We start from the raw sequence: 16216 nt of genomic DNA, 5'->3' as shown, positions 1-16216 counted from the left end.
TCGATGGTCATCGTGTTCACCACCCGAAGTTAAACGAGTAGGAGAGAGTCGTGAGATAGTATCACCACAAAGAGAGGATTGACACAGCATGGCTACTTCAAGGTGGCCGGAATGATCAGTACCCTGATCAAAATGGATATTTGTAAATAGTGTAAATAGTTAGATTTGAAAACACCTGAATTCGACACAAAATTAATATCTAAATCAATTAATTGTAACCCGTCACACAAACATGCAACACACTGTACACCTTAAAGTTAAAACAAAACCTCATTCCCGAACACAAAATTGTACAATACATCCCAATAGACCATAACCAAAAGACAGTGCGAAATAGAAGTCAAGTCCGATTAGCTACGCGTAGATATTTTGGATGACCGAGAAACTGTGACATGGATATATTCTATTATACACATCCAAAAAGACATGTACCATATTTAAAACAGTTTGATTGATCTTTGAATACGCGTGTAGATCTTAAGGCTTGGAAGATATTTTGGACGACCGAGAGCCTCTGCCATTGACTCATTCTATTCTACACATCCAAAAGGGCATGTATCATATTACAAACAGTTCGACTGATCTCTGATTACGCGTGTAGATCTTAAGGCCTAATTCCGGGTATTTCTTGAATGACCGATAATATCTGACGTTGGCTTATTCTATTCTACACATCGAGAAGGGCATGTTCCATAATTAAAACAGTACGATTGACCTTTAGTTACGCGTGTAGATTTTAAGACCTTACTCCAGGGATTTCTTGGATGAGTGAGAACCTCTCTGCCGTAATCTGGAAAAGTGACGTTTTAACCATTTTCCAAAAATGGTGTTAACGAGTAGTATTCATCGAGCTCTTTAATAGAAAAATGGAAAACATGCATGTTGTAAAATGGCGCATACGTCACTTTTTCAGATTACGGCAGCTCTGACGTTGACTTATTCTATTCTACACATCCAAAAGGACAAAGACCACTGTTCGGAAAGAAGAAAGCAAATCATCTGTATCATCGATCTGTGTGCTCTTCATCAAATGTGTGTGGCGATTCCTTCGTCTAATGCATCGAGTTCGACTCCACTGACAGCCAACGACAGAAAACCCTTCGGAAACGGCAAGATGGAGAACGAATGACTTCCGACCCCTGGAGAATAAAAGGCATCGGCAACCGTCATCATGGCGGATATTCAATACTTTCTTCGACGGATTCAACCATCATCGATCATCAACCTTTTAATTGGACTGTTAACCGTAGAGTGGAATTGTGAATTATGAATTAAATCAAAGTGAATTTTAATAAAGATCATATGAATTTTGCTTATAAAGTGATTTAGAACACACATCAGAAATCTGTTCTGATTCTGGCATTCCGTCACCGACACCCACCAGGTCTTCACAGTGGTTCTCAAGTTGCTCACCGCTCACCGCTTATCAGTGCTGCCGACAACCACATTTAAAACAGTCCGATAAATCTTTGGTTAGGCGTGTAGATGTTAAGGCCTAACTCCAGAGTTTTAATGAATAACCAGAAATTTCTGACGTTGACGCATTTTATCTACACACCAAAAGGGCATATGGTCGGGGTTCAGCCAAAACACATCAAGCGGCTTTTTGACTGACTGCCGGTATTTTGCTTGCAAAAAAAACGGACGTCATTTCATATCAACTCATTCGTACATGTGTTGAAGGATATCCACAGTTATAAGGTTGAGGGACATCCGATACGATTTTTGATCAATTGAATCTGCTAACCGAAAGTTTGGTTAGAAAAACGGGTAACTTTTTGTTGGCGCTTGGTGCGATTTAGCAGAACCCCGGCCATATGAAACTTGCCAGCTCAGGGACTGTGGGTTTGGAATCTACAGGGTCGTTATTGCTATGATTTTGTGCATAAGCATCGCCACTTGTCGGCAGGGGGTACACATACTCGGCAGGAACAGTACTTACTTTGGACTTTGGATGGAACGATGGTTGCTCACGAATAGGGTTATGAAACAACGATGAAACCTTAAAAGGGGGGTGTCTAAATGCAAAATCTGATTCACTTGCGAATCACAAAGACGTCGAGGCTTGACGTTTCCTTTCGAACCCGGAAAAAACGAACAAAATCGTAAACTAGTGGAAATATCATTAACCGGGGTTTCCTCTGATTGATTATACGAGGCTGATATTCATATTAACTATACCGGTTTATTTTTCGTTTCATCGTCACATGAAAGGGAGGGGGGGTTACTTGCGGTTTAGCTGCTGTTTGGTGGTCTGGTTGGCTGGATGGTGGCCTCGGAGGTCGACGAGCGGTTGATCAGGCCGCCCATCGGAACGCGTTGTGGTTCGTCATGGCGTCTTGGCACACTTTGGCCGGAGGATGTTTTTGAAGATGGCGTCGTCGCTGGTAACAGTCGACGGGATTAAACTGGGTCTGGCCAGCAGATGGTCGGAAAAAATGGCGTTGTCGCTGACACCGAACGAGGGCCTGGATTGGACGTTCACTCAGGCTTCTTCTTGCTGGGTCTGGTTCACTGCACGTCCGGAAGTTCCGGAGATACTTTCCTGCCAAAGAAAGGCCACAAACAAAAGAAAAAGGCCCGCTGGACCTAACCACAACATATTAGACCCCTAGTGACGTCCTCTCACTTAGCGTCTAACTTTTTCACATTTTTTTACAAATCATTTACCTTTTTCTTGTTGGTATTGCTGTTTGTTTTGTTTGTTCACTTGTTTGTTATTGGGTTTTAATTAGTTTTCTACAATAATTTACTAACATTAGTTTTAAGTAATTATTAACTTTAATAACAACTAACCGTATTAATAATCACCGTTTTAGACTGTGGTGATTTTAATCCGTACTAACTTGCATGTTTGTACTAAACAAATAACAATCTAGAGAAACAATTAACAATTAATAACACTTCAACTAAAACGAGGTACTAACAAACTAACCTCAAAATTCAATAACATTTACACACGCGCGCACTACTATTACGTACAAGAATCCATAGCAAAAAGAAAACATCACATTCGACATCCCATCTTTAATACTTTTCTAGGTATAAACATTGAACCACAGACAAACAGACGTAACAGCTAGAACAATTTGTTTTAAAATCCATCGCCCAGTTACTTTACCACCTCCTCACGTGCATGTTGCACGAAATAAAGTTTAGTACGACAATGTCAACAGAAGGCGCTAGTGTGAGATGTCAAATACAAAGGTATCCGATGCGTGCGCTCCTGGTTGTGAAACTTGCAAGTAGTAGAATTTAAAACGACCGTTGACCTCATGGTCGATGGGAATTTCACCAGTGTTACGTCTGTTTGTCTGTGATTGAACCATTACATTGTTCAATTTGTACACGGTAAAAAATATACACGTCCATGCGAACTGCTCTGCATTTGAATATGCACTACTTTGGAATCAAATCAATATCAACAGCTGAGCTTGTCGCATTCAAATACCACCACTTCCATTTGACGTGCACAATGTTTTGAATTTAAAACAACAAAATAAAAAAATAGAATTACCTCAGCTCAGATTTGAATAACATACCTTTGCTTGAAAGTCCTTCGTCTTACCATGACTCCATCTCACACTTCGAAATACCTCTTGAAATAAGCAGAACAGATGAAAGAACTGTCATCTATTTTTAGAACAACACCAATATCGCTCCACTCTTAAATCAATAGCCTTGAACCTGTGAATTCAATAGCATAGCACTTTCAATTCTAGTGGAGACATTATTGGTGCTGATCGAAGTGCTAATCATTTCAATATCCAGTGAGTAGCACTTTGATCAACAGTGTTGATGTTATGGAATTGTCTGCATTCAACACATTTGTGAAAAATGTGACACTACTTCAAAATCAAAGGAATTTCATATTCAATAATAGTGATTTTAAAGTTGATCATTCAATAGATGGAACAGTTAAATTGAGCGTGTTGATTTTTTACCGTGTATGTTTAAATCAATTATTCCGCACCCTGTTGCATGATTTCACCCGCGCTCCATCAGCACGTCATTAAAAAGGAGCGGGGTAATGTTTTGCTCCGTTGCTCAAGCTGCTCGATTAAGGTATACCCCGTTAGGCATAACTACGTTAGGCATAAAGACGTTAGGCATAAGTACGTTAGGCATAATGGACGTTAGGCATAACGGACGTTAGGCATAATGGACGTTAGGCATAATGGATGTTGGCAACCCGGCCCCTCACAATCCAAGAAGGACCAACAGAGTGACCTTCTAGTTGACAGTTGACATGACAGACCAATACAGTGAAGAACTTCTATGCGAGACTCTATTTTTAGTCCGAACAAAACGTAACAAAGCCACAAGTTAAAAATTCTTATATCTAAAATTTGTGAATTTATTATTTCTAATTGATTAGAACCTATTTAACTATAATTAAAACAATGAATTAAAACAAAAACTATTATTGAACCTTAAAATTATACATGCAGATATAAGATAGACCCCAAAATATCGATTGTTACATTACGACGATGACGGAGAATACACGTGAAAGACTAATGTTGTAAGTAAACGAAATATTAAATTATAACTCTAAAAGATAATTTGACTGTAATAAAATTACAGCTGATAGCATACTCCATTAAAAGACCGAGTTTGCTGTGAAGAAGTCCGAATCGTCTCCGCTCCCATAACAATGAACGTTAGGCATAATGGACGTTAGGCATAAAATGACCCAAAGAACAGCTCATGACATAAAGAAGGCAAAATTATGCCAAACGTCCATTATGCCTAACGTCCATTATGCCTAACGTACTTATGCCTAACGTCCTTATGCCTAACGTACTGATGCCTATCGTACTTATGCCTAACGTCGCGGACCCGCTCGGATTATGCGTGGCCACTCACAACTGACAGTATTGACATTTATACGCCCTATCACACCACCCATGTCATTAATAAAGTGATGCTCATAGGTGAATAACTTTCCCCAAAAGTGTGTATTGAGACTAATATTGGGATGATGAATTCGGGAAAATGGAACTTGTGGTGGAGCTACAAGTAGGATTTGTAACCGACGGTTACACATAAGCCATTTAAAAAACAGTTTGATTGATCTTTCGTAACGCGTCTAGATCTTTAACCCTTACTCCAAGGATTTCTTGAATGCCCAAAAATTTATACCGAAATAACTCTATTCTGAGAAGTCTAAACACTATTCATTTCTCTCCCTTCGTCTCTCTTCTCCCATTTCCTTTCTCTATTGTCCAATTTCACTCCTTGCTTCTCACCTCGCACCTTTCACGTCTCGTTTCTCACTTCTCATATTCTCCTGTTCTTATTTCTCATTTCTGACACAAAGTATCTCGATCACTTTCTACTACTTGCTTCTCGCATTTCACTGATCACATCATATTTCGCACTTCTTACTGCTTGCGTATCGCTTCTCACTTACCAATTATTATTCTTTCTTCTCGCTTCTCCCAACTCACTTTTCACTACTCATATCTCAAATCCCAGTTTGCAATGAATCACACACAGTGGTTGGTTTCCTAATCGCCGCTGCCGTATCTAGACGCTAACGTATATGTAAAAATAGCTAGCATGAGTGACCAACCTAAAGTTTGTACGGCGAAAGACATCTAACAGCAGGAACTTTTCACGAAAATCTATTTGGTACCAGTTATGTAGGAATGTACGCCAACCAAATATTTTTTCGATCAAGGTGATAATTTTCGAAATATTAAACCTTAGATACCTTTCGCCATACTAATTTCCGAAAGTCAACTCCTAGTGTGCCGCTGTAAGCACGCTCGAAGTAGGCGATTCATTGGTTGACAGTCACAGGTGGTGATCCATCAAAGGCGAGAGGTTTTCCTGGAGACTCCCGGTTACCTGTTAACAGAATAAACTCCACACCACCCTAGACCGGGAATCAACTTACGTCTATGCCTGAAGGTATCAAATAGACCCCATTAAATGGTCCATAGCCCCTCGAAAGAGCAAAAAATGCATGGGATGAAGCAGATTTCAAGAATAGCGACTGTCTTCTTCTTCATTGGCATTACATCCCCCACTGGGACATTACCGCCTCGCAGCTAGTGTTCATTAAGCACTTCCACAGTTATTAACTGTGAGGTTTCTAAACCAAGTTACCATTTCTGCATTCGTATAGCATGAGGCTAACACGATGATACTTTTATGCCCAAGGAAGTCCAATCCGAAAATTGTCTAGACCGACACCGGGAATCGAACCCAGCCACCCTCAGCATGGTCTTGCTTTGTAGCCGCGCATCTTACCGCACGGCTGAAAACCTCTACAAAGTTGTGATTACATCAAATATAGGGGAACGGTACAGCACTTCATCCCATAGCTCCTATTTCCATCCCATCAAAAACAAAGCAATAAAAAGGAATTTGGTTGGTTTCTTATTTTTGTGATTTTTTCACCAGTGAGCACGCGTGTTAGCAAAAAGAAGCGAATATACAAGCGAATATATGTTCAGTGAGATGGAAAACGGAATAGTTGCACTAGTTTATACATTAGGCAATATTTTACACGTCGTTTAACTTTTGATTATGTTTTTCTGTGTACGCTTCAGCGTATGAGAAGAAAAAAATCTGCTCCTTTACTGTTAGACTATTATCCAGATAATAATTTAATCGATTTAGAACAAGAATCATAATTAAACGCACTATAAGAATGGAACCATACTTAAAGAAATGTGTACGACTCTGCACCCACAATGAGAAGATCCACTCGCATATGGAATGAAAAATAAGATCAAAGATATATCTAAGTAAATATTATTGACAATTCACAATTGTACTTCCCCAACAACTACTCAGCCTCCGTTATCTGACAAGCCATAACAAGATGTTCTGAATCAAATTACCTCGGTTTTATCCCTATCAGAATTGACAACTCATCAAACCGTTCAGCCTCTCCAGCCATGTCAATATAGTGCTACAAATATTAGCTTCAATTACGCGAAGCCCAGATACGAGTATAAAGACAAAGCAAACGGACAGCAGACTCTGCTCTTAGAATTCGCATTGATTTATGTTCTTCCCCAAATCACCAGACATATAAACATCACTTAAACTTCACTTCGAGCATTGAAAATATGTGCTTTAGATTTCTTCCTGTACTTGTAAAGATGTTGAGTGCTCACGATTTGGACATTACCACAAACACTTCTCAGGTGACTCACTATATGAATGACAGACTGTCATGATGAAATCGATTTGTATTTCATTTTTTTTTTTTGCGCTATGTTACCCCACAGTATGTATGCTAATTAGCACTAATTCTTCTCTCGGATACACAATAAGAACGTAACTACCGCGCGTGAAGACGTTTGCCTAACGAGCTGAAAACGGAGTGCTGGCGCGGCGTGAGCCGTTTGGGTAATTTTATGGAGATCGTGGATTTTGCAAGTCCCGGTGCGTCCTGCTTGACATGCACATGATTGCTGCATAGGATGAACTAATTTTATGACAATCGGTTCCCATTGCTGGTCTGGTTCCATTCTTACAGACGACTTATTTTTCCACATTTGGGCTATTGAATGAGAATTAAAATAGTATGGGCTTAATAAAAACAAATCACGTCAGAATAATAAAGTTTTTATGACATCCACATATCCAAACTTTCCGGAAGTATTCGCACTGATATATCGTTAAAACAACTAAATATACAACGTGTTTCTTAGTTCCCAATTATTATTAACACCTTTTATATTAATTTCACATTCGTCACAACCTAGCGACCACTTTTAAATTCTGTTCTTTTCATTGCATTAGCATACGAGCCAATAGAATTAATTTAAAAAAATCTAGTTCCACAAAATTTCGAGAGAGGAAATATGTGAAATGCAGAAAATAGAAATAACATTGATTTTATAGTGATACCAACAGTTTTTCGAATCATTGTTTTGTTGCGAAGTTGATTTATTTCAAACGAATCTTATTAGATTTTATCAGCGCACTGAGCTTGAATGAGGGAATTGAGCTTCTTAGAAAACCCGGTAGATATAATTTCACCACATTCAGGTCTAAACCACATTTGATTGACGAATCTACTGGATGGTGTTGCGTTTAATTGATCTGATTATAATGTAATAAGACAATGTTGACGGCCTTGAACTACATCCAGCATTAATAGAATAGAAAATAACAAAGACATCATGAGTATTGTTGCTTTCTTTTTTTTATTTTATTTTATTTCAATAAAACAATTGAAAAAAAAACTATATAAATTGATGGCACAGGGAACAAATATTCAACTCATACACAACAATGTATAGTTCCGAGCAGTTTTCATCATTCACAGTTCCACGATTAATTTACTTAGCAGTCTGGAATTTCGAACACTATTTCTAATTGAATTAGCTGGTCCGTAAGCAAAATGTTTTGTGAAATATTTTTATTTGCACAATGATGATTTGGATTCAATATGGATCTTGTAAAATGTTTTTTTTGCTGAATCATTGTCAAATTACTGTATAAATTATTACTGAAAACAATACAGTAATTATGTACTTGTAAAGAGGTGAACCCTCAAATGGGATTCAGTCTTCTCACACTGAAGATTAATTCACCTATCGACTCGCATCTTTTCAATTCTGTGACTAAATTTATTCAATCAAAATTTAGGGATACAGTGGGTACTACCGACATGGATTTCTTTTCGGTCAATATCGTTTGCCTACTGCCGACATGATCCTTATTACATACCATATCGAAGCAGTTGTAGAATCACTGAAAAAAAAACAATTTAAAATTTCCACAGAAGAACGAAAGAAAATTTCCATTTGTTCTCGCTACTTAAGGCACAAGTTTAAACCGATTTCAAACAACAATTCGCATTTATCAGCATATCGATGTGTTGTGGACTCCGATAAGCTGACGGCATCGCTAAAAAGAGTCATACTAAATATCAAGCACCATTTGCACTCCTGTGAAGAAAATCAAAATTGCATCAAACTTTGTCATGGTCGAGCGAATCTGGTGTAAACACCTTAGATTTGTCTCCAAGGCAAACCGACGTAACACTATAGATATTCCACTCAGTCATAATCGCGACGGTTGTTTCATATTTCAATAAATGCTAATTTCGCACACAACGTATTTCTTCCATGTTTAACATTTTGTACTATACCGACTTCTGTGCTAGTGGTAGCTGTTACGTCTGTTTATCTGTGCCCGCGTGGTTCACTGCGAGGGGATAGCGCCCATTCTAAGGTTTAGATAACACATTACCATACGGGCATTAATTGAGTCACGATATGTGTTGTTCTTCATTCTGCGAAGATCGTATGGTGCAACCGGGTTATACCAGATTGGTAGTTGGTCGAGGTGTGAATTTTAGTTGATGCTTCGAAGACTTGCGAGCATGAAATTTCCTGAAGGTTAGCTTACTGATGCATATCGTCTGATTATACAATCATTATCTCAAAGAACTTTGTATGTCACAAGAGATGCGCTTGTGAAGCGATAGATATCATATGAGATATTTCCCTAGTACCGATGTGGGCGGTAAGACGCGCGACTACAAAGCAAGACCATGCTGAGGGTGGCTGGGTTCGATTCCCGGTCCCGGTCTAGGCAATTTTCGATTTGGAAATTGTCTCGACTTCCCTGGGCAATAAAAGTATCATCGTGTTAGCCTCATGATATACGAATGCAAAAATGGTAACCTGGCTTAGAAACCTCGCGGTTAATAACTGTGGAAGTGCTTAATGAACACTAAGCTGCGAGGCGGTTCTGTCCCAGTGTGGGGATGTAATGCCAATAAGAAGAAGAAGAAGACCGATGTACCATTGCATACATAATGAGCTGATTATGAATCAATAAATTCTATCTTATCAACAAATATCGCCTTTCATGACTTTTGGGAGAATACAGAACTGGAATGTTGATATTTAGTTTTGAGCAAAGGAACTCAAGGATCAGCTCATACCAAGGATTCCATTCCGAGAATTATTTTAGGCCGAAGTTCGGCGAAATTGCTGAATCTACAGCCGTCTACCACGGGAGTGTGGAGTTCAAGAGACATACAACGGGATTTTACGTTGTGGAACTTACTCAAAAACGTCCAACAATGAATCAAACAGGCTTATAAATGAAATAAACTGATGCTAGTCCACGTCATGTAAAGGTCATCACCATCGCAAAGTGTTGGAGGAAATATCCTAACTGCTAGAGGCAATTGAAATGTATTAATAATAACTAAAATTGTAACATAGCTAATAAGGATGCTAGTGTTAAGAAAACACGGAACACCTAGTCTAAGAGATAAATGCATGTATTAGATAATTAGCAAATAAAAAAACCCAGATTAATCCACCTAGCGTTGGTGGTGCCTTTCTCGCATTTAGATAAGACACAAACCTTATATGGGGTTTATATGGTCCGATGTACCATTTTCTTTATACCTTTTAAACGTAATGACCGATCGTTATAAAATTCAATAGTGATCAACAAGGCTTTGTCCCCTGTCGAATGAAACTTGTTGCGAGAAAATCGGTTAAGGATTACTGTGCGAAAAGTTGTCTAATGTTTTTTTATAGCTTTTGTGCACACACATACACACACACATACACACATACATACACACGGACAGACAGACATGTGCTCAGCTCGTCGAGATGAGTCGATTGGTATATAATACTATGGGTCTCAGAGGCTTCTATAAAAAGTTCGTTTTCTGAGTGAATTGATAGCCTTTCGGTACAACTTAGTTGTACGAGAAAGGCAAAAAAGATCGTACATTGCTACTTTTTGCCGATTTCGTGCGCTTTTTTAATAGCATCGTTTCTGTTGATTTTTTCGCTGTAGTTTGTTTGGAGGAGGCGTTCGATATGGAAAGGGCCTTCTTTTGAGAAAATCTGTTAAATGATTAGTCCACCTAAAAGGGGGAATAAAATTTTGTTTATCCATCGAAACCAGATATGAGCCTAGTGTCTTTGAGAAAGTTGTAGCGGATGGTATTTCAAGTCACTTTGCCGAAGACACCGCATACCTTATATAGTACGAGATATCGAGATATGTGACGTTTTCTGTGAAAGGTCTTTCAAACCAGTTTTTTGAGAATACCTTTTTGCCTTTCTCGTACAACTAAGTTGTACCGGAAGGCTATCATTTCACTCCAAATTCGAACTTTGGATAGAGGTCTCGGAGACCCATAGTGTTATATACCATTCGACTGAGCTCGATGAGCTGAACAAATGTCTGTCTGTCCGTGTGTGCGTGTGTGTGTGTGTATGTGTGTGCGTGTTTGTGTGCACAAAATACCATAAAAAACATTAGCCAAATTTTCACATAGAAACTCTTAACCGATTTTCTTGCAACAAGTTGCATCCGACAGAGACTAAAACGCTGTTGATCACTATTGAATTTCATAATAATTGCAAATTGCAAAAAATAGATAATATTAAAATAGTGATGAGACATATTCACATAGAACAATAATGTGTCATGAAAAATGCCTTGCATCTATGAATATTTTTAAAGTTTATCCGTGGCTTGCTCCCATTAAGAGTTTCATCGTACTATAAAGATGCTCGTGTTGCACGCATTTAGGCGTAAGTATGCTCTTCGTTCAGCTTCATAGTACTATGAAATTGTCCGAAAGTCAAAATTCGAACATAGGAAATTCGAAAAACTTTTGGCAGCGCCATCTATCATCTACTAGTGTAAACTTTCTATCATAACATTAGACGGTGTAACTACTTTGCCTTTCTTGTACATCATCGAGGTGTAAGCGTAAAGCTTACATTTATTACCTTTTTGCTCGAGAAAGGCGCCATCACCACTAGGTGGATTAATCTGGGTTTTTTATGTTTCAGGCGCTTTTATCACCGTCTACAAAGTTGTTTCTCTAACAAAAATACACGTTTCTGTAGAGCATTGCGAGGCTCTATCTCTTGACGTTGAAAAGTTATTTGAGAAAATGTGTTTATTCTAGGGGTGTTTTAGAATCGTATAACTTGTTCCGGCGCAAAATGGCGCACATAACTTTATAGTACTCTTGTCTTGTCTTGTCTTGTTGTTTATACGAAATTACACGTGAATTGTAGATTTTAAATGTTCCACATTTTGCCTTACTCGTACACTAAGTTTAAATGCTATACGATAATATGTTAGTAGAGAACCCTGAAGAGGCCGCAGGCTTCGTGGAAGGCCGCGTACACGATGGCTTTATGCAGTTGAAGAGGACCTAACGGCGCTCAATGTTCAGGGCGACTAGAAGCGATTGGCCCAGGATCGAGTCCAGTGGAGAAGGATACTTCATTCGGCGTAGGTTCATCGAAGAGCTGTAGCCCATCAAGTATCAAGTAATATGTTAATCTGTGTAGGAGATTGATGTAATCAAAGCAATCGGTATTTTTCAATAGTTTCTATAATAGTCGTCTAGGATAGTACACCGCGATAAGAAGTAGACGTAATTTTTGACGTAGGACTTACGTCTTTCTTTACTATACTGGGTGTCATTTAGATTTTTGGATATCGAGAGCGTTACACTGAAAGGGAAGATTTAGAACGTTACTAGCGCCTAGAGTTCCTAGTACCGGCCCCTTTTTGCGGTACCGGTACTACGGTACTGAGAAAGTCTAATACCGGTAGTACCGGGAAAATACCGGTACTAGAATATTTTTTGATGTAGGATTTTGATCTGAATAATTTGCTCCTTTTACTTTAAATTTTGAATGACTTAGATGTACGCGTTCAGTCATGTATGGCATACTGTTTTCCGCTCCGACCATTTGGGGCCACACATTTTGGCGATCCTGCCAGGTTATTTGTTGGATCCTGACGCTGATTTCAAAAGGTGAGTTGAATTCAATTGTTAATGTGCTAATGTGTTAACATATTTGATGATTAAAAAACACAAGGCAATGGGTTTGCACTGCTGCAAAGCGCGTCTGGAAGAACGCTGCAAAATGGATTGTGGTTTGAAAAATCACAAAGCGCGTCTGGAAGACCGATGGAAAATGGATTGTGTTTTGGAAAATCACAAAGCGTGTCTGGAAGACCGCTTGAAAATGGATTGTGGTTTGGAAAATCACAAAGCGCGTCTGGAAGACCGCTGGAAAATGGATTGTGGATGAAAATCACAAAGCACGTCTGGAAGACCGCTGGAAAATGGATTGTGGTTTGAAAATCACAAAGCGCGTCTAGAAGACCGCTGGAAAATGGATTGTGGTATGAAAATCACAAAGCACGTCTGGAAGACCGCTGGAAAATGGATTGTGTTTTGGAAAATCACAAAGCGTGTCTGGAAGACCGCTTGAAAATGGATTGTGGTTTGGAAAATCACAAAGCGTGTCTGGAATACCGCTGGAAAATGGATTGTGGTTTGAAAAATCACAAAGCGCGTCTGGAAGACCGCTGGAAAATGGATTGTGGTTAAGAAAATCACAAAGCGCGTTTGGAAGACCGCTGGTAAATGGATTGTGGTTTGGAAAATCACAAAGCGCGTTTGGAAGACCGCTGGAAAATGGATTATGGTTTGAAAATCACAAAGCACGTCTGGAAGACCGCTGGAAAATGGATTGTGGTTTGAAAATCACAAAGCGCGTCTGGAAGACCGCTGGAAAATGGATTGTGGTATGAAAATCACAAAGCACGTCTGGAAGACCGCCAATTTTTGGATATCGAGAGCGTTACACTGAAAGGGAAGATTTAGAACGTTACTAGCGCGCCCTATTTTTTGATGTAGGATTTTGATCGGAATAATTTGCTCCTTTTACTTTAAATTTTGAATGACTTAGATGTACGCGTTCAGTCATGTATGGCATACTGTTTTCCGCTCCGACCATTTGGGGCCACACATTTTGGCGATCCTGCCAGGTTATTTGTTGGATCCTGACGCTGATTTCAAAAGGTGAGTTGAATTCAATTGTTAATGTGCTAATGTGTTAACATATTTGATGATTAAAAAACACAAGGCAATGGGTTTGCACTGCTGCAAAGCGCGTCTGGAAGAACGCTGCAAAATGGATTGTGGTTTGTAAAGTCACAAAGCGCGTCTGGCAGACCGATGGAAAATGGATTGTGTTTTGGAAAACCACAAAGTGTCTGGAATACCGCTGGAAAATGGATTGTGGGTTGAAAAAGCACAAAGCGCGTCTGGAAGACCGCTGGAAAATGGATTGTGGTTTGAAAATCACAAAGCACGTCTGGAAGACCGCCGGAAAATGGATTGTGGTTTGGAAGCGTCTTCCAGCCGCTGGAAAATGGATTGTGGATGAAAATCACAAAGCACGTCTGGAAGACCGCTGGAAAATGGATTGTGGTTTGAAAATCACAAAGCGCGTCTAGACGACCGCTGGAAAATGGATTGTGGTATGAAAATCACAAAGCACGTCTGGAAGACCGCTGGAAAATGGATTGTGTTTTGGAAAATCACAAAGCGTGTCTGGAAGACCGCTTGAAAATGGATTGTGGTTTGGAAAATCACAAAGCGTGTCTGGAATACCGCTGGAAAATGGATTGTGGTTTGAAAAATCACAAAGCGCGTCTGGAAGACCGCTGGAAAATGGATTGTGGATGAAAATCACAAAGCACGTCTGGAAGACCGCTGGAAAATGGATTGTGGTTTGGAAAATCACAAAGCGCGTTTGGAAGACCGCTGGAAAATGGATTATGGTTTGAAAATCACAAAGCACGTCTGGAAGACCGCTGGAAAATGGATTGTGGTTTGAAAATCACAAAGCGCGTCTGGAAGACCGCTGGAAAATGGATTGTGGTATGAAAATCACAAAGCACGTCTGGAAGACCGCTGGAAAATGGATTGTGGTTTGGAAAAATCACAAAGCGCGTCTGGAAGACCGCTGGAAAATGGATTGTGGTTTGAAAATCACAAAGCACGTCTGGAAGACCGCCGGAAAATGGATTGTGGTTTGGAAAAATCACAAAGCGCGTCTGGAAGACCGCTGGAAAATGGATTGTGGTTTGGAAAACCACAAAGCGTGTCTGGAAGACCGCTGGAAAATGGATTGTGGTTTGAAAAATCACAAAGCGCGTCTGGAAGACCGCTGGAAAATGGATTGTGGTTTGGAAAATCACAAAGCGTGTCTGGAAAACCGCTGGAAAATTAATTGTAGTTTGGAAAATCACAAAGCGCGTCTGGAAGACCGCTGGAAAATGGATTGTGGTTTGAAAAATCACAAAGCGCGACCGCTGGAAAATTAGTTGTGGTAGAAATCACAAAGCGTGTCTGGAAGACCGCTAGAAAATGGATTGTTGTTTGGAAAATCACAAAGCGTGTCTGGAACTTTGGAAGACCGCTAGAAAATGTAATTAATGTAATTAAGAAAATCACAAAGCGCGCCTGGAAGAGCTGGAAAATGGATTGTGGTTTGAAAAATCACAAAGCGTTGGAGACCGCTGGAAAATGGTTTGTGGTTTGCAATACCACAAGGCGTATCTGGGAGACTGCCGAGAAAAGGGTTGACAATCTAGAAAATCCCAAGGTTGGTCATGGAAGCATTGATTTTGGTTAAAATAAATTTTGTTTAAAATGTAGAACTTGGCGACTTTAGTGTACATGAGACTAGCTCTAACGAAATCTGAGAGATATGGAGATCTATCGTATGCTATAAAATTGTTTGGAAGGCTTAATATATTATCTTGAAGTTTATTCTGGAATTTACTGACTTAGTAATCGTAGCGGAAATACCCGTTGGATGAGATATCCAATATTCACGAAGCTCAAAAAATGTTGCCAGCATTCACAAAGTCATAAGTTTGGAGTTGTTGGCTAATAGTACTGGTTAACATAAGTCTAAAATTTAGGTATATACTAATGCTATGATATCTCAGCGAAATTTTAGATAAATATCATATCCTAGGCCAGATGTTCCCAAACTACTTGTACATGCGACTCACCTAGCAGAATCGCATATTGCTTGCAACCCTCCCACATTGGCTTTTAGAATTTGGATAAAAATGAGTTCGCGTGAGATTGAACAAACCATTATGAATTGCTTCATGTCCCATCTTTATAATAGTTTGAATGGATTGGAAATGATTTGGAATTCGAACGGATTTAGATAGGATTTGGATTAGATTGGAATGGATTTGAATTGAACATGGATTGGATTTGGTTTGGATTTGAAACGGATTTGGATTAGATTTGGGTTGTATTTGGATTGGATTTTGACTGGATTTGGATTGGATTTGATCGGATTTGGATTAGATTTTGATTGGTTTGGATTTGGAATGGATGTGGAACGGATTTGGATTG

The 16216-nt window shown here is 39.3% G+C and overlaps 1 protein-coding gene across 3 annotated transcripts in view; it reads left to right on the top strand.

Annotated features, from left to right (window-relative positions):
• Positions 1 to 16216, top strand: part of LOC134209689 (uncharacterized) — a 348850-nt gene that overhangs the window by 101366 nt on the left and 231268 nt on the right. The window lies entirely within an intron of this gene.

This window comes from Armigeres subalbatus, chromosome 2 (genome assembly GCF_024139115.2).
Source record: "Armigeres subalbatus isolate Guangzhou_Male chromosome 2, GZ_Asu_2, whole genome shotgun sequence".
Classification (NCBI taxonomy): domain Eukaryota; kingdom Metazoa; phylum Arthropoda; class Insecta; order Diptera; family Culicidae; genus Armigeres; species Armigeres subalbatus.
This window is presented reverse-complemented; position numbering and strand designations above follow the sequence as displayed.